At 37.6% G+C, this 20,185-nt stretch overlaps 1 protein-coding gene across 5 annotated transcripts in view; it reads right to left on the bottom strand.

Moving 5' to 3' along the window:
- APOOL (apolipoprotein O like) overlaps positions 1 to 20,185 on the bottom strand; it is a 99,243-nt gene that overhangs the window by 43,505 nt on the left and 35,553 nt on the right. The window contains exon 1 of one of the 5 annotated variants that reach the window (XM_049873280.1): positions 15,074 to 15,746. The exons of the other annotated variants lie outside the window; for them this stretch is intronic. The gene's annotated coding sequence lies outside the window, so the exon portion shown is untranslated. Of the gene's footprint in view, positions 1 to 15,073; positions 15,747 to 20,185 lie in introns of those variants that run through there. 5 annotated transcript variants of the gene reach the window in all.

Below are 20,185 nucleotides of genomic sequence, written 5' to 3' on the forward strand. Positions count from 1 at the left end.
GGATAAGTAAGGACACTAGACAGTAACTTGAAATTGTACAGACAGAGGAAAAAGCAAAGCTACATCAAAGGTAATTTCTTTATGAGCATAAAGGCTAGATTTAAGGAATTTTTTTTATTAGACAATCCAGCTAGCATATCTTTCATGCTTCATAAAGACAAAAACATAAAAAATAATAAAAAAATAAAAGATACTTAAATTTCAGTCAGGGTTTCTAAGACATAAAGAGATAATAAGTGATAACAACATAAAAGGGGGAGCAGGAGCGAAATAAGTATAGAGTTTCTGTATGTTACTGAAGTTAAGTTGGTATCAATAATAAACAGGGTGTTAGAAATGTAAGATGCTAAACATAATCTTCAAAGTAACCACAAAGGAAATAAATAAAAAATTATACACAAAAGGAAAGAAGATAGAAAACAAAATGGTTTAGTAAAAAAAAACACTTCACAAAAAAGGACAGCACTGAAGGAAAAGAGGGACAAAGAAGGTATAAGACACACAAAAAGTGAACAACAAAATGTCAGAAGTAAGTCCTCCTTTATCAGTAATTATTTTGGATGTAAATAAATTAATTAAATGCTCCAATCAAGAGCCAAAGAGTGGCAGACGGGATTAAAAAATGTGATCCAACTACATGCTGCCTAAAAAAAAGAGATTGTATAAAAGAGATACACCTTAGGTACAAAGACACAAAAAGGTTGAAAATGAAAGGATGGAAAAAATATTCCATGGAAATAATAATGGCATGGCAATTTCAATATCAGACAAAACAGACTTGAAGTCAAAACCTATTATAAGAAAGAAAAAACACTAAATAATGATAAAAGGTTCAATACATTAGGATACAGCAATTATAAATATATTTGCACCTAACCTCAGAGCCCCCAAATATATAAGGCAAACACTGATAGAACTGAAGGGAGAAATAGACAGGTCTACCTACATTAGTTGTCTTGGAAGAAGCACAACCAGAATGCTCCTTAAAAGCAAGGATGGCAAGACTACTACGTCTTACATACTTTGGACATGTTGTTGTCAGGAGGGATTAGTCCCTGGAGAAGGACATCATGGTTGGTAAATGAGACGGTCAGCAAAAGAGAGGAAGACCCTCAGTGAGATGGACTGACACAGTGGCTGCAACAAACGGCTTAAGCATAACAATGACTGTGAGGATAGTGCAGGACAGGGCAGTGTTCCATTCTGTTGTACATGGGTCGCTGTGAGTCAGAACTGACTCAATGGCACCTAACAACAACAACCTGCAATAGTAGTTGGAGGCTTTAATATACCACTTTTGATAATAGGTAAGACAACTAGAAAGAAGATCAGTAAAAAAAAAAATAGAAGATTTGAGCAATACTATTAACCAAGTGGAAACCCTGGTGGCATAGTGGTTAAGTACTACAGCTGCTAACCAAAGGGTCGGCAGTTCGAATCCACCAGGTGCTCCTTGGAAACTCTGTGGGGAAGTTCTACTCTGGCCTATAGGGTCGCTATGAGTCGGAATCGACTCGACGGCACTGGGTTTGGTTTTTGGTTTATTAACCAAGTAAACCTAATAGACATATATAGAACACTCCACCCAACAATAGCACGACACACATTCTTCTCCAGTGTACATGTATCATTCTCTAAGATAGACCATATTCTAGGACACAAAGCCAAGTCTCAATAAATTTAAAAAGATGGAAATCACACAAAGTATCTTTTCCAATCACAATGGAATGAAACTAGAAATCAACAGAAAAAAACTGGCAAATGCACAAATACGTGGAAATTAAACAACACAGTACTAAGCAACCAGCAGGTCAAAGAAGAAATCAAGAGACAAATCAAAAAATACTTAGAGTTAAAGGAAAATGAAAATAAAACATAAATGTATGGAATGCAGCAAAGGCAGTACTTAGAGGGGAATTTATAGCAATAAATATCTACATTAACAAAGAAGAAAGATTCTGAGTCAATAACCTAACTCTACAACTCAAGAAACTAGAAAAGAAAGACCAAGCTAAGCCTAAAGCTACCAGAAGAAAGGAAATAATAAAGAGCAGAAACAAATGAAATACAGAATAGAAAAACAATAGAGATAATCAATAAATCCAGAAGCTGGTTTTTTAAAAGATCAAAAAAATCAACAATTAGCTAGACTTACAAAGAAAAAGAGAGAGAAGATACAAACGTCTAAAATTAGAAATGAAAGAAAGGGCATTACAAATGACATTTCAGAAATAAAACAGATTTTAAGAAAATACTATAGACAGTTGTATACCAACAAATTAGATAATTTATAAGAAATGGACAAATTCCTACAAACATATAAACTCCTTACTCAAGAAGAAACAGGATCCCAACAAACCCATAGCACATCCATAGTGAAGGGACTGAATCAATACTGTATTTTTACGCTAATAACACAAACATTATATGTTTTTTGCCAGCCGTGCAAACCCCTGTGAGGTATTTTCGTAAGCGTGCTATGGTAAATTTTTCACAGTAAAATATAAAAAAAATTAGCAGAATATCTCTTGGTGGGAGGGCATGGTTGGCAAAAAAAAGTATAATATCTACATAATTTGTGTAAAAATAATCAAAAGCTTTCCAACAAAGAAACGTCCTGGACCAGATAGCTTCACTGGGAAATTCTACCAAACGTTAACAGAAGAAGTGACATCAATCCTAATTAATCTTTTCCAACAAATAGAAGAGGAAAGAACCTCAAGAAAACTATATACGAATAGGGATCTAATAAATATAGTTGCAGAAGTCCTCAACAAAATTCCAGCAAACCGAATCCAAAACATTTTAAAAGGTTTATATACCACGATCAAGTGGGATTTATTCCAGGAACGCAAGGGTGGTTCAACATCAGAAAATCAATCAATATAATACACCACATTAATAGAAACAAAGGAAAAGAATCATATGATCATCTCAATCAATGAAAAAAAGGAATTTGACAAAATTAAACACCATTTCATGATTTAAAAAACACTCAACAAAAAGGAATAGAAGGGAAATTCCTCAATATAATAAAGGACATGTACAAAAAACACACAGCTAACATCATACTCAAAGACTGAGAGCTTTCCCACTGAGATCAGGAATAAAACAAGGATGCCTACTCTCACCACTGTTATTCAACATCATTTTGGAAGTCCTAGCCTGAGCAGTTAGGCAAGACAAAAATAAAAGAAATACAAATTGAGAAGGAGAAAGTAAAATTATCCCTTTTCACAGATGACATGATCCAATACATAGACCAAAGATTCCACAAGAAAGCTACCAGAATAAAGGAACTGGGCAAAGTGGCAGTGTACAAGGTCAGAATGTAAAAATCAGTTGGATTTCTATATATCAACAATGAGCAAGCAGAAAAGGAAATTAAAGTAATATTATCATTTATAATAGCATCTAAAAGAATAAAGTACCTAGGAATAAATTTAGCCAGGAAAGTGAAAGACTGGTACACAGAAAACTATAAAAGATTATGAAAGAAACTAGGGAAGACATGAATAAAAGGAAGGACATTCCGTGTTCAAGGACTGGAAGGCGTAATAGAGTTAAGATGCCAATACTATCCAATGCAACCTAAAGATTCAATGCCATCTCCATCAAAATTCCAAGAGCTTTTCTTTGCAGAAATGGAAAAGCCAATCCTCAAATTTGTATGGAATAGCAAGCAACCCTGAATAGCTAAAGTAATCTTGAAAAAGAAGAATAAAGTAGGAGGACTCACATTTCCTGACTTCAAAATACACTATAAAGCTACAGTCATCAAATTAGCCTGGTACTGGTTTAATAATACATAGACTAATGGAACAGAATTGAGAGTCCAAAAATAAATTCAAACACCTATGTTCAATTGATTTACAACAAGGGTGCTAAGTCCATTCAATGAGCAAAGAAGAATATTCAATAAATGGCGCTGGGAAAATTGGATTTCCACATGCAGGAGAACGAAACAGGATCCAGGCTTTACCCCACACAGAAAAAGCAATTCAAAATGTATTAAAGACCCAAATGTGAAAACTCAAACCATTAAATTCTTAGAAGAAAATATAGGGGCATGGCTGTGGGACCTAGTATTTAACAATGAACTATCAGATATGATAACAAAAGCATGAACCCCAAAAGAAAAAACAGATAAACAGAACCTCATAAAAATTGAAATACTTTTGTTCATCAAGGGATTTTATCAACAAAGTGAAGAGACAACCTACAGATAGGGAGAAAATTTTCAAGAACCATATACCCAAAATATATAAAAGACTCCTACAACTGAACAACAAAAAGACAAACCCAATCAAAAAATGGGCAAAAGAATTGAACAAACATTTCACAAAAGTAGGTTAACAGCCAACAAGCGCATGATTAGATGTTCGACATTATTAGCCAGTAAAAGCAAAACAAAACCCAAACTTGTTGCTTTCAAGTCAATTACAGCCCATGGCAACCCCACGTGTTACAGAACAGAACTGCTCCTTAGGGTTTTCTTGGCTGTCATCTTAACAGAAGCAGAGCAGCAGGCCTTTCTTCCATTCTACCGCTGGATGAGTTCAAACTGCCAGCCTAGGTTACTAGTCAAGAGCAAACCATTTGCACCACCTAGGGCAACTCATTAGCCATTGTTCTTGTTGTTAGTGTGCGCTGTCGAGTTGATTCTGACTCATAGCAACTCTATATGATAGAGTGGATCTTCCCCATAGGGTCTCCTAGGCTGTAATCTTTACAGGAGCGGATCGCCAGGTCTTTTCCTCCCGTGGAGTGGCTGGTGGGTTCGAACAACCAACCCTCTGGATAGCAGGCCAGCACTTAACTATTGCACGACCAGGTCTCCTTAATTAGCTATTAAAACCAAACCCACTGCCCTTGAGTCGATTCCAACTCATAGTGACCCTACAGGATGGAGCAGAACTGCCCCATAGGGTTCCCAAGGCTGTAAATCTTTACAGAAGCCAACTGCCGCATCTTTCTCCCACGGAGCAGTGAGTGGGTTCAAACTGCCAGCCTTTTGGTTAGCAGCCGAGCGCTTATGCACTGGGCCAACAGGCCTCCTCTCATTAGCCATTAGGGAGATGCAAGCCAAAACTGACAATGAGATAAGACTTTGTTCCCATGAGAATGGCAATGATCAAAGAATGGATAACAAGAGGTTTTGGAGATGATGTGGAGAAATTGGAACACTCATCCATTGCTGGTGGGAATCCAAAATAGTACAGCTGCTGTGGAAAACAGTTTGTTCATTCCTCAAAAGTTTTAACATGGAACTACCATATCACTCAGCAATCCCAATCCTAGGTATATATCCAAAAGAAGTAAAAGTGGGAATGCAAACAAAAACATGCATATATGTTTAAACCCCCAGCCCAGTGCCGTCGAGTCGATTCCGACTCATAGCGACCCTATAGGAGTTTGCTGCAGCATTATTCACAGTAGTTAAAGGTGGAAATAACTGAAATGTCCATCGACAGATGAATGGTAAACAAAACATGATATATACATGCAACAGAATATTATTCAGCCGTAAAGAGAAATGAAGTCCTGATACGTGCAACATGGATGAACCCTGGAAACATCAAGCTGAGCGAAATGTCAGTCATAAAAGTACAAATCCTATATGTCATGGATTGAATTGTGTGTCCCCCCCCCCCCCAAAATGTGTGTCATCCTGGCTAGGCCATGATTCCCAGTATTGTGTGGTTGCCCACCATTCTGTGATTTGATGTTATTTTCCTATGTGTTGTAAATCCTACTACCTCTACGATGTTAATGTGGTGGGATAAGCGACAGCTATGTTAATGAGGCATGACTCAATGTACAATATTAGGTTGTATCTTAAGTCAATCTCTGTTGAGATATAAAAGAGAGAAGCGAGCAGTGAAACATGGGGACCTCATACCACCAAGAAAGAAGCACCGGAAGCATGGCATGTCCTTTGGACCCAGGATCTCTGTGCTCAGGAGCTCCTCAGCTAGGGAAGACTGATGACAAGAACCTTCTCCCAGAGCCAACAGAGATAGCAAGCCTTCCCCTAGAGCTGGAACCCTAAATTTGGACTTCTGGCCTCCAAGACTGTGAGAGAATAAATTTCTCTTTGTTAAAGCCATCTGCTTGTGGTATTTCTGTTATGGCAGCACTAGATGACTAAGACATTGTATGATCTCACTTATATAGAAATAAACAAATATACAGATACCAAAGCTTATTAGTGCTTACCAGAGGTGGGAGGGAGGGAGAAAGGAGGACTTTCTGCTTGTAGGGGGAAATGAGGTTATGTTAATGGTGGCAGAATAATTAGCAAAAAGATAGGGACAGAGGCTTCACAACATGAAGAATGTAATCAATGTCTCTGAGTTGTACATGTAGAAACTGCTGAAATGGCAAATGTTTTATTGTGCGTATTTTCACCAAAATAAAAAAAAAAAAGGAGAATGCATGAAAATTACTGGCATTAAGATCAAAGTGTTCCAGTGTTTACTCAGGTACTAAATTAATGCCTAAAAGTTCATCCATTAAACAGGGCCAAATGAAAAGCTTTCCAGGGAACAAATATTTTAAGAGCTTGGTTCTCTAAATGAGAAAGGAGGCTTGTTGAAATTGACAAAGGCCATCCACAGGATAGAGGTCCCCTTGGATCACACACAAGTAGAATTGAGCAAGACCTGGGAGAAACACTGGTCAAAGGGTTCTAAATATTCTACCAACTGTGATAGGGCCTGTACTTCATTCCTGACACCTTTTCAATATTTTATAAGCAGAGTAAGGCCACAGGTACTAGTTAAGCAATAGGCTGTTTAAGCTAGGCCTGAGTCTAATTAAGTTGTTGTTGTGTGCCGTGGAGTTGATTCTGAGTCATAGCGACCCTATATGACAGAGTAGAATTTCCCTATAGGGTTTCCCAGGCTGTAATCTTTATGGGAGCTGATTGCCAGGTCTTTTCTTCTGTGGAGCCACTGGTAAGTTTGAACTGCTGACCTTTCAGTTAGCAGCTGAGAGCTTAGCCATTGTGCCACCAGAGCGCCTTCATTTAAGACTCCAGAAATACAGTGTAAAATGAAGAATCAACACTAATGAGACATTTTGCTGCTTCTTTCCCCTTTCAAGCATCGCTCTAGCACATGTGACAGCATCACTGGATGATTAATGCAGGCCTACCTTCATCGACTCAGCAGCACTGGGTGTTTTTACCTCCCCCCCAAAGGCATCGCTTTTGATGTTTTATACTCAGTTAATGTCCGCTAATGAAATAACAGGATTTAAAATCCATGCTTATGTCAGGTATTAATAAAAAAAAAATTAAAATGGATGCTAGGAGAATAAAGTTCTAAGGTTATTATTTGAAGGATGTTAATTCTTAGAACATTTAAAAGCTCGTTTTCAAATACCTGGCTAGACTTTACTTCTTCCTAAGGCACTACTCCCTAGATATAAGAAAAACACTTTGGAGTATGCTGATATCTGAAAAATTTTTCAACACCCTTACATTCTCAGAGTATAGCCATGTTATTTTATATAAAGCAATAACATGTAGACTATAAAAAAAAAAGTCATAGGTATATGATTTAATGCTCCAAAGTACAGATTTATTAACTGTGCTAGCGGCCTGAAAAAGTTAACAGGCCTTGAAAAGTGTCTAAGTATCTTCTCTACATTTTCTACCTAATAGGGCAGAGACCTACATATTTTTTTTTTTACTCTTCAGAGACACCTTGACTTTTACTGATGAGGCAGTGTGGTATAACGGAAAAAAGCATGAGCTTAGGGGTTGCACAGACCTGGTTTTAAAATCCAGTTCTGGACCTTCTTGTGCAAATCTGGGCACGTTACTTCCTAGAGTTATGCTGCCTAATATGGTAATTATTAGCCACGTGCGGTTATTTCAATTACAATTAAAAAACTGAGTTTCTCAGTCACATTAGCTGCTTTTTAACTGCTAACAGCATAGATACAGAACAATTCTATCATAGCAGAAAATTCTAGTGGACAGTGCTGTCCTAGCATTTCAGGTTATATATCTGAAAAAAATGGGAATACCTACCTTTTGATGATTATCCTGAAGATTAAATAAGGAGTTATATGAAAACGGCTTATACTTGGTAAAGGAGCAATTTTTAGTTTTCTGTTTCTTTTGATTCCTGAATAAAGAAGTTAAGCAGCTGTTCTTACTCCCCATTCTTCTTCTTACACACATTTAATGTTAATAAGGTTCTAGTGAGAACAGTTAACAAAAATCAAATTACTGCCTCTAAAGAAAAAAGGCTAAGATATTTATCAAAAGAAATCAAAGGCAGGTTGGTATACTCAGGCCTTTTTACTGGTTATACTGGAGAAGAAGGCATCACTATCCAAGAGGGGCACTGAAAATTTTAGAACAGGGATTGGCAAATTATAGTCTTGAAGCTAAATCTGGCCTGGCCCCTGAGCTAAGATTATTTCTTTTAAACATATTTCAAGATTGTAAAACAAAAATAAACAAAATTAATAAGAATATGTGGCTAGAAATCTTAAATGGCCTGCAAAGTCTAAAATATTTATTAGGTGACCCTTTACAGAAAAAAACTGCCCGCCCCTGATTTAGAAACCGAAGTAAGATGTTTAAAAAGTAAGAGTTCAGAGGTATTACAGAAACTTAACAGGTTCATAAGGCTGTTGTTAGTCAAACATCATTAAAACTAGCAGAGGCAATCCTAGTTTTCAAAGAAGTCAATACCCTGACATAAAACTATTTGTAACTTCCAAGCAATATTAATGACTTGTTTAACATCAATGAGAGATAAAAAACTGGCTCCCTACAAAAGATAACAGGTCTTAGAACAGAATTCTATCATTTGAAAATTTACAAATAGAAAAGTAACTTTCCTATAAGACTCGTCCCTTCTAAGTTCTTCTCAATCATAAGGATACCTTTTTCCAGTATTTTTTTTTTTTAATTTCATGTAACGTGCTTCCTCTGAACTGTTAACATTTCATCACTTAAAGGCCTAGTAAGCACCATGGCTTTTCTCTCATTTACTAACAGAACTGAAATTTAAAGTTCTCTACTATAAGAATTTTTGTTACCTATTTTGTATTTAGGAAACCCTTGTGGTGTAGTGGTTAAGTGCTATGGCTGCTAACCAAGAGGTCAGCAGTTCGTAATCCGCAAGGCTCTCCTTGGAAACTCTATGGGGCAGTTCTACTCTGTCCTATAAGGGTCGCTATGAGTCGGAATCGACTCGGTGGAAGTGGGTTTGGTTTGGTTTTGGTTTATTTTGTATTAAAGAGAATATATTTACTATACCCGTTGCCGTTGAGTCAATTCCGACTCATAGCAATCCTACAGGACAGAGTAGAATTGCCCCATAGGGTTTCCAAGGAGCAGCTGGTGGATTCGAATCGCCAACCTTTCGGCCAGCAGCCGAGCATTTAATCACTGTGCCACCAGGGCTCCATATTTACTATAATCTAAAATCAGTCCTAAATATTAGTCCTGCTTTAGAGATACATAATCACGTAGCAAAAGCTACTTTATATCAAGAGATCTGTGGTCACTATAAAACAAAATTAAATTTAAAAAAAAGGAAGCCCTAAAAACTGAAAACAAGATGAAATAAACTGTGTAGTGGCATGACCAGAGAGACAGGAACCATTCAAAGTTGATTTACAACAAAGGAATTGAGTGTACACCCCTAATGGAATACACCCAAGGACAAAGAGAACAGCAAAAGCATTATACAACCTTTTTTAGTAATCATACTGTTGGTGGCAGTGTGAGCATTTTATCACGAAACTGTTGTGGTGTATACTGTGGAATAAGGCAAATATACATATATGCTAGAATTATTAAAGACTTGGATTTTCAATATAGAAGGAAAAAAATATGTACAACTGATGAAGTTAAAGCAATAACCTGCAGTTCTGAATCTGAATCAGAATCATCAGTTGAGCTCATGACAGAAAATACAGGTGACAAAGAAACATTAAAATACATCATGAGAATACAGCAAGCAAATTCAAGGCTTCAGAAATTCTATAGGTTTCTTCAACAAATAACGGTAGGGAGAGGGAAGGAGAGACTTCAGACATATCAACAAACTGCAGTATGTGGGCATTTTTGGATCCAGGTTCAAACAAACCTTAAAAAAATGACAGTATCAGGAATATTTTAATAATGACTGGATATGTGATATTAAGGAATTTTGTTAGCTTTTTAGGTGTGATAATAGTTTTGTGTTTATTTTTTATAGGCCCTATTTTTAATGAGATATATACTGATATTTTTACAGATGAAACATGGATTTACTTCAAAATAATCCAAGGGGTGGGATATAGATGAAACAAGATTGGCCAAGTGTTGATAATTATTGAAGCTGGGTGACAAGCATATGATATTTTACATTGTTCTCTATACTTTCATAAATGTTTGAAATTTTACATAAGAAAAAAATTTTTAGAGACACCTATGAAACAAGACACATCCTACTACATATAATCTTTCAACAGTATTTTGGGTTGAAGGAATGAGGACAGTTTTAATTCAGATATATAGGTAAAAGGCAGGAGCAGAAGAAAGTATTCTAGTTTTACCAATTTCAATATTCTACAGCTACTTAAGTACAAAAAAGAAGTAGCTTATTGTTTCAAAATCGGTCCCATTTACTGCTTACTTTCTATGCTATCATTCCACAAACATTAGGGCTCAGCTGCCAACCAACAGGTCAGCAGTTTGAATTCACCAGCTGCTCCTTGAAAACTCTATGGGGCAGTTCTGTCCTGCAGCGTTGCTATGAGTCAGAATGGACTTGATGGCAATGGGTTTTTACAGGTCAAACCAAAATAATTCTTTTGCTCAAGAAAATAAATTGGCCCCCTCTTTCTTAACACTATAGGGTCGCTATGAGTTAGAATCAACTCAACAACAACGGGTTTGGTTTTGGTTTTTTCCTAACACAACTGTTTTAAACCATTTTGTATTTGTCTGGCTCCCCATATGATCCATCTGCAATATACACAGGTATTCTTATTTCCCAATACTCCCCAGCACTTACCACGAGCTTCTTATACTTGCAGCTAGTCACTGTTATTAGTATTTTCTCCCCAAGTAAACTGTTAACTCTTTGGGAGTATACCCATTGCATCAAGCCGATTCGGACTCATAGTAACCCTACAGGACAGAGTATAGAACTGCTCCATAGGGCTTCCAAGGAGCGGCTGGTGGATTTGAACTGCCAGCCTTTTGGTTAGCAGCCATAGCTCTTAACCGCTGTGCCACCAGGGCTCCGCTTTGGGAGTAGTGGAGCAATATATACTTGTTGACATAAGGACCAGGGAAGTTTATGACTGTGTAGTTTCAACTTTTGAAGCACCTTTGCTCATCAAAACTGCCAGTGAATTTTAAAATGTCAGGCTAACAGTGGCAGCACATGCTGTGGCAGCCTAGAGGAGCTGCAATGCTGCAGGAAACTGAAGTAAAACACCACATTTCAGTCTTCAAGTCGCCAGGCTGACCTACCTTATATCCTGGCCTAGCTTTCCAAGTTACAGTATATGGCCTTTGACCAATATAATTCATAAAAGTGACTATGATTTCTTTCACTCAAATAAAGGGTAACCATACTTTTTCACCTGTGGTGACAAGCCTCAGTAGATGCTGGCATATTCGAATACAGCTATGCAACAAGTACCCCATGCAAACAGCTATATGGAGCTTCAAATTGGGATTTGGTAAGAAAAATCAATTGTGCTTGCAATACTGCAGGTGTGAACTGCTTTTAAACACTTGGCTCAGGAACATGGTGAATTTATTTCCAGTACTTAATGAGCTGGAACAAGCTGAGATGAATCATCAGAATTCAGGAGAGTCATTAGCAGCTTAAAAATACTTTGCATGCTGCAGTGCCCTTTGATTTGTTCACCTGGGAAGATCAGAGACAACAGCGGTATCAAAGAACACCTGGCTGTGAACTAGAAAAGCTGGCTTCTGGTCTCATTCTGTTACTAGTTCACTTTGTGACCCTGTACAAGTAAATTCCCCTTCACTGTGCCTCAGATTCCCTACTTGTAAAGGAGAGATGCACTACAAAATGTCTAAAGTTCTTTCCAATTTTGATAACGAATGGCTCCACATGATTATAAAGTTGTGATAATTTCCAAGTGTATAATTTTACAGCAGATAACATTTTCCCACTCTGTTTCTCTAAAAATCAAGACGTCACCAGCAAGTAATTACCTTATACTAAAATAATGCTCCAGATTATATGGTCAATTTTTTTTATCTACATTGAATACCTTGAATGTGGAGACCAAACAGGGAATTTCAAGGATTATAAAACTCATCAGAACACACACAATTAAAAATTATTTCCTACTTAAATACATTAATTTGGAAACTTTTGTCCTAAAGACAAATAAGGTTACATACTTTGTTTTTTGATGGGACAGTGTGGCTGTATATGTAGAATCAGAAGAAGCAACAGAAAGAGAGAAATGGGTAATTAGTATTAAACATAATAGTTGGAGTAAAGGTAATAATCACAATTAGCAACCTAAAAATTTCAAAGTGTTCAAGTCTAGTAGCACTGACTTAGATGTCAGGACATCTGTGTGTAGCCCAGCTCTGTTCTTAAACAACTATGCAATCTCTAGTTAGTGATGTCATGGCCGAAGTTTTCTTACTTGTAAAATTAAAGGCCTAAACCCCAGTCCAAAAATTAAAGGCCTGGAGCAGATAATCTCTTAAAACCCATAGAGGTGCACCATCCAGTAAAGTAGCCACTAGCCATATGGGACTACTTAAATTTCTTTTTAATAATATTTTATTGTGTTTTTGTTGAAGGTTAACACAGCGGTTGAGGTTTTCATTCAACAATTTCTATACAAATTGTTCAGTGACATTGGTGATATTCTTCACAATGCATGAACATTTTCATTTTTTCCATTCCAGTTGTTCTGTTTCCATTAATCTAGTTTCCCTGCCCCCCTTACATTCTCATCTTTGTTTCAATGTAATTGTTGACCATTTGTCTCATATAGGTGATTTTTTTTAAAGAAGTACAGTACTTACAGGTGATATTCGTTATTTTATGAGCCAATCCGTTATTTAGCTAAAAAGTGACCTCTGGGATTAGTTTTGTTTCAAGGTTTAAAGAGTATCTCAAGATGATAGTCTTGGGCAGTCCTCTAGTCTCAACCAGTCCAGTAAGTTTTTTTTTTAAGGGTACAACTATTGTGGCCCTGATTAGAGTGGTCAGTAATGGTAGCTGGGCAGCATCTAGTTCTTCTGGTCTCAGGGTAGATGAAGTTGTGACTCGTGTAGACTTGCTTCTATTCTGAGCTTTTGGTTGCCTTCTTACTATTTTGCTCCCGGCACAGAGAGACCCATAGTTGTGTCCTAGATGGTGGTTCACAAGCTTTTAAGACCCTAGATGCTACTCAGTTCACTAAAATGAAGATCATGATTTTTGTGAACTGTTATGCTAATTGACTGAGTTGTCCCATGAGACTATAGTCCTAAGCCTCCAAACCCAGATAACCAATCTTGGAAGGTGTTCGGTTACGTTTGAGGAATATCCATATTTCTGTCTTCAATGAATATATAGGCCTGTACCCACACCTTTATATTTAAATGTACCTATAGTTTGGAAACCCTGGTGGCGTAGTGGTTAAGTGCTATGGCTGCTAATCTAAAGGTTGGCAGTTCAAAACCACCAGGCAATCCTTGGAAACCCTGTGGGTCAGTTCTACTCTGTCCTCTAGGGTCACTATGAGTCAGAATTGACTCGACGGCAATGACTTTTTATAGATAGTTTGGGAACTCTGGATAAGCTGTTTCTGAAGATTTTTTTTCTCAGTCTGTAGGTTGATTTTTTACTCTCTTTATGAAGTCATTTGATGAGCATAAGTTTTCAGTTTTTATGAGGTCCCATTTATCTATTTTGTCTTCTATTTGTGCCTTGGTTGTAATGTTTGTATTTCTATTTTCACAAAAGATTGGGTCCCATAGTTTTCTTCCAGGAATTTTAGGTTTAACATGTAGGTCTTTGATCCATTTTGAGTTAGTTTTTACGTATGGTGTGAGGTTATGAGTACTGTCTTAGTCATCCAGTGCTGCTATAACAGAAGTATAAGTGGATGGTTTTAACAAAGAGAACTTTATTTCCTCACACTAAAATAGGCTAAAAGTCCAAATTCAGGGTGTCAGCTCCAAGGGAAGGCTTCCTCTGTCAACCTTCTCATTAATCTTCCCCCAGACTAGGAGCTTCTGTGCAGGGACCCTGGGTCCAAAGGATGCACTCTGCTCCCGGCACTTTCTTGGTGATATGTGGTCCCCCTGTCTCTCTGCTCGCTTCTCTCTTTTATATCTCAAGAGATTGCCTGAAAACACAATCCAATCTTGTAGATTGAGTCCTGCCTCATTAACTGCTGCCCATCCTCCCTCATTAACATCATAGAGGCAGGATTTACAGCATACGGGAAAATCACACAATACCAGGAATCATGGCCTAGCCCAATTGATACATACATTTTTGGGGGGACATAATTCAATCCATGACATTCCACCCTTTGGCCCCCTGAAAAATCACATCTTTGCAACATGAAATGCATATTCACCCCTTTGTATCATGGCAAAAGTCTTAACTCCAAGTCCAAAATCCAAAAATTTCTCTTCATCTGTGAAATCTAGAATACAAGTTATTTGCTTCCAAAGGTACAGCGGCAGAACTGGCACAAGCTAGACATTTCCATTACAAGTGGGAGAAACCAGAGGAAAAGAAGGGATAACAGGCACCGAGCAAGGCAGCAGAACACATTACATTAGCCCTCAAGGCTTTGAAAATAATCCTCTGTTTTCTGAGACAATTTACACAATAGCCCTGCCTTCCAGACCCTAGGTGTTGGCCACACTCTCCAGATTCTGAATGGAGGCCCATCGGCCCTTGGCTTCAGCTTCGCCTTTCAGGCCCACTGAGACAGCAACTCTGCTCCCTGGGCTTTAGGCGCACCATTCTAGTCCATCTGAGTGGTGACTCCACCCTTAGAAGTACCAGAGGCCATGGCTCCCCCTGTGAAAGCCCTGAGGTCATGGCCATACCTTTTGAGACTGAGGCAGCTCGGCTTCTTGTGCTCCTTAGTCTCTTTAGCTTCCGTTTCCCGGTTTCTTGTTCTCTCGGCTCTGGGGCCTCATGTCCACGTCTGCCCTGCTGGGGAAAGTGTTCCAAAAGCTCAGTAGCTCCACCGATAAGTGCTTGGAGGCACCCTACTCCGCCGGGAAGTCTCCTGCACCCAGGCACTCAAATCTTTCGCTCCGTGGGTAGACAAGCCTAGCTCCATTGATAAGTGCCTGGAGGCACCCCACTCCACCAGGAAGCCTCCTGTGCACAGGCACTCAGAGAAGGCCAACAGAGAGAGAAAGCCTTCCCCTGGAGCTGATACCCCCTGAATTTGGACTTTTAGCATACTTTACTGTGAGGAAAGAAACTTCTCTTTGTTAAAACCATCCACTTGTGGTACTTCTGTTACAGCAGCACTAGGTGACTAAAACAGGTACTATTTCATTTTTTCTGCAGGTGAACATCCAGTTTTGCCAGCATTATTTATTAAAGACTGTTTCTGCCCTGCTGAATGGACTTTGACTCCTTGTCGAAAATCAGTTCTCCACAGATAATCCTAAACCAAACACATTGCCGTCAAGTCAATTCTGACTCACAGTGACCCTACAGGACAGAGTAGAACTGCCCTATAGGGTTTCCACGGAGCAGCTGGTGAATCTGAACTGCTGATCTTTTGGTGAGCAGCCGTATCACTTAATCACTGTCCATAGACGGCTGGGTTTAATTCTGAGTTCTCAATTCTATTCCACTGGTTACTGTCTATCGTTGAACCAAATACCAGGCTGTTTTGATTACAGTGCTGTATAGTATGTTTTGGTATCAGGGAGTGTGAGGCCTCCTGCTTTGCCCTTTTTCTTCAATATTGCTTTGGCAATTTGGGGTTTCTTTCCTTTCCATATGAAGTTGGTCATTAGTTTTTCCATTTCAGTAAACAACGTTGTTGAGATTTGTATCGGGATTGCATTGTATCTACAGGTCATTTTAGGAAGAACTGACATTTTCACTATATTAGGTCTTCCAATCCATAAGCACAGGATGTCTTTCCATTTTTTACAGGTCTCTTTTAGTCCCTAGTATTAGTGTTTTATAATTTTCATTGTATGAGTCTTTTGTGTTCCCAGTTAGGTTAATTCCTAGGTATGTTATCAATTTGGGTGCTATTGTAAGTGGTACTGTTTTCTTGACTTCCTTTTCGGAGTAGTCTTTGTTAGTGTAGAGGAACTCAACTGATTTTTGTGTGCTGATCTTGTACCCTGCAACATCATAAAATTCTTTTATTGGTTTCAGCAGTTTTCAAGTGGAGTCTTTGGGGTCTTCTATGTATAGGATCATGTAACCTGCAAATAGAAATGGTTTTACATCTTCCTTTCTGATGAGGGTATCTTTTATTTCTCTTTCTTGTCTTATTGCTCTGGCTAGGACTTCCAGTAGAATGTTGAATAATAGTGGTGATAACGGGTGTCTTTGTCTCATTCCCACTCTCAAAGAGAAGGCTTTCAGTCTTTCTCCATTGAGTATAATGTTGGCATAAAAAAATATATATATACCCTTAATTATGTTGAGGAATTTCCCTTCGATTCCTATTTGGCCGAGAGTATTCATCAGGAAAGGCTGTTGAATTTTATCAAATGCCTTTTCTGCATCCATTCATATATATATATTTTTTACTTTGTTTTATTAATGTGGTGGGTTACATTGATTTTCTATTGTTGAATCACCGTTGTAATCCTGGTTTGAAGCCCACTTAATCATGGTGTATGATTTTTTTTGATATGTTGCTGAAGTCTGGTGGCTAGTATTTTGTTGAAATTTTTGCATCCATGTTCATAAGGGATATTGGTCTATAATTTTCTTTTTTTGCGATGTCTCTCCTGGTTTAGTTAACAGGGTTATGCTGGCTTCATAGAAAGAATTCGGTAGTGTTCCTTCCTCTCTGTTTTTGAAGAGACTGACTAGGATTGGTATCAGCTCTTCTCTGAATGTTTGCTAGAATTCTCCAGTGTAGCCATCTGGTCCTGGGCTTTTTGTTGTTTGCAGTTATTTTGATGGCATCTTCAATCTCCTCCTTTGTAATAGATCTGTTTAAAATTTTCACCTCTGTGTTAGTCTAAGTAGGCAGTGTGTTTCTAAGAATTTGGGCATTTCACCTAGGTTTTCAAATTTGTTGGAGTATAAGTTTTCATAGTAATCAGTTATGATCTTTATCTCTATTGGATCAGTTGTAATGTCACCACTTTCATTTCTTAATTTGGTTATTTGCCTCTCCTGGCTTTTTTTTCTTTTGTTAATCTAGCCAGTGATTTGTCTATTTTATTGATCCTTTTAAAGAACCAACTTCTGGTTTTGTTAACTCTTTCAATTGTTCTCCTATTTTTGTTTAGTTCTGCCCTGATCTTATTTCTTTTTTTTTTTTTCCTGGCTTCTTTTGCTTGCTCTTTTCTATTTGTTCAGGTAGTCAGTTTAAGTTAATGATTTTCAATCTTCTTCCTTTTCAGTGTAGGCATTTATTGCTATAAGTTTCCCTCTGAGTATTGCTTTTTCTGTGTCCCAAAGGTTTTGATATGTTTGGTTTTATTGTTTGATTATATGAATTTTTTAAATTCATTTTTCAATTATTCTATGATCCACCAGTTTTTTTGGAGTATATTATTTAGTTTCTATGATTTTATTTATTTTTTTCCTTATTTAGCCTGTTGTTGATTTCTACTTTCATACCGTTATGGTCAGAGAAAATGCTGTTATGATCAGAGAAAATGCTGTTATGATTTCAATCTTTTTAAGTTTGTTGAGACTTGTTTTGTGTCTAACTACTATATAGTCTACTCTGGAAAATGATCCATGTGTGCTGTAGAAGAATGTGTATTGTTCTGATGCTAGGTACCAAACCGAACCTGTTGCTGTCGAGTTGTTTCTGACTCATAGTGACTCCAGAGGATAGATTTGAACTGCCCCATAAGGTTTCCAAGGAGCAGCTGGTGGATTGGAATTGCCAACCTTTTGATTAGCAGCCTGAGCTCTTAAACCCATGCGCCACCAAGGTTCCTAGGTAGAGTGTTCTATATATGTCTGTGTCTTAGGCACCTGGTGCTGCCATAACAGAAATAACACAAGCAGATGACTTTAACAAAGAGAAACTTACTTCCTCACAGTAAAGAAGGCTAGAAGTCCAAATTCAAGGCATCAGCTCCTGGGGAAGGCTTCCTTTCTCTGTTGGCTCTGGAAGAAGGTCCTTGTCCTCAATCTTCCCATGGTCGCAGGAGCAGGGACCCTGGGTCCAAAGGACGTGCTCTGCTCCTGGTGCTGCTTTCTTGGTGGTATGAGGTCCCCAACTCTCTGCCTGCTTCCCTTTCATCTCTTGAGAGATAAAAAGGTGGTACAGGCCACACACCAGGGAAACTCCCTTTATACTGGATCAGGGAGGTGACCTGAGTAAGGGTGGTATTACAATCCCACCCTAATCCTCTTAAAACTACAATCACAAAATGGAGGACAACCATACAATACTGGGAACCATAGCCTAACCAAGTTGACACATATTTTTTGGGGACACACAATTCAATCCATGACAGTCTGTTAGATCCATTTGACTTATGGTTTAAGTTCTCAATATCCTTAGTGATTTTCTTTTTAGATGTTCTGTCTATAATTGAAAGTGGTGTGTTGAAGTCTATTATTATTGTGGTATTGTCTATTTCTCCTTTCATATTAGTATTTGTTTCATGTATTTTGCTACATGGCTATTAGGTGCATATATATTTTTAACTGTTATGTTTTCTTACTGAATTGACCTTTTATTATTATGTAATGCCCCTGTTTATCCCTTGTTATAGATTTTGATTTAAAGTCTATTTTATATATCAGTATGGCCACCCTCTTCTTTGTTGTTTACTGGCTGCATGGAATGTTTTTCTCCATTCTTTTATTTACAGTCTGTTTGTGTCCTTATGTCTAAGATGTGTTTCTTGTACACAGCAAAAAGATCGATCTTTTTTTTTAATCCATTCTGCCACTCTCTACTTTTTGTATGGGGCATTTAGACCATTTACATTTAAGTAGTGTTCCCTATAGTAATACTTGGAAAGTTGGTCTGGTAGTAGAAAATTCCCACAGCTTCTGTTTATTTGGGAATGCCTTGATATCCCCCTCATTTTTGAAGGACAACTTTGCTAGGTAAAGAATTCTTGGTTGGCAATTGTTTTGTTCAGTATTTTATATATGTCACTCCATTGTCTTCTAGCCTCTAGAGTTTCTGGGGAGAAATCTGCACTAATTCTTATGAAAGGCTCTTGGTATGTTATACTGCGTTTTCCTCTTGCTGCTTTCAGAATTCTCTCCTTGTCTTTGGTTTTCAAGAATTTCATTAGGATATGACACGGAGTTAATCTTTCTGTGTATCTTCTGATTGGGGTTCATGTAGCTTCCTGTATTTGCAAACATGGTTCTCTGTTCAGTTCTGGGATATTTGATTACCTCTTGGAAAATTGTCTCTGTGTTTTTATTTTTGTCTTGGTGCTGTGGGATTTCAATAATTCTAATATTAAATTTCTTAATTGAATCCCACATTTCCTTTTGGGGTTGCTCACTTTTCTTGGTTCTTCTCTCATTTCTCTTGAGACTTGGTAAGTTCTGTTATTTTGTCTTCTAGTATACTCAATTCTCTCTTCAGTCTGTTCAACTCTATTCTTGAGTGTTTCTTTTGCTTCTTCCAAATCAGAAATTTTATTCTTCAGTTCCAGTAGTTCTCTTTGTTCTTCTTAGATGTTTTCAATTTTCTTGTTAAATCTCTCATTTTGTCTCTCCATTTGTTTCCTGATCTCTGCTATTTTGTTTTCTATGTGTATTTTGCTTTCTTTAAACATTTATTTAGCACCACAGTCTGAAAATTATCAATTATTTGTACTACAGTATTTTGGAATCCATAAGAGAAATTTTCTCTCTTCATTTCTGCTTTTTATTTGTTTCTTCCTCTCTTATGATTTTGTGTGTTTTACTATCTTTTATTGAACTTGGGCCGTTTTTGTTTTTTGGTTCAGGAATTCTCAAAAGGACATGGAACCAGGAATATCATTTATGATGACAGATAGATCCTGGCT

The sequence above is a fragment of the Elephas maximus genome, chromosome X (assembly GCF_024166365.1).
Source record: "Elephas maximus indicus isolate mEleMax1 chromosome X, mEleMax1 primary haplotype, whole genome shotgun sequence".
Lineage (NCBI taxonomy): Eukaryota > Metazoa > Chordata > Mammalia > Proboscidea > Elephantidae > Elephas > Elephas maximus.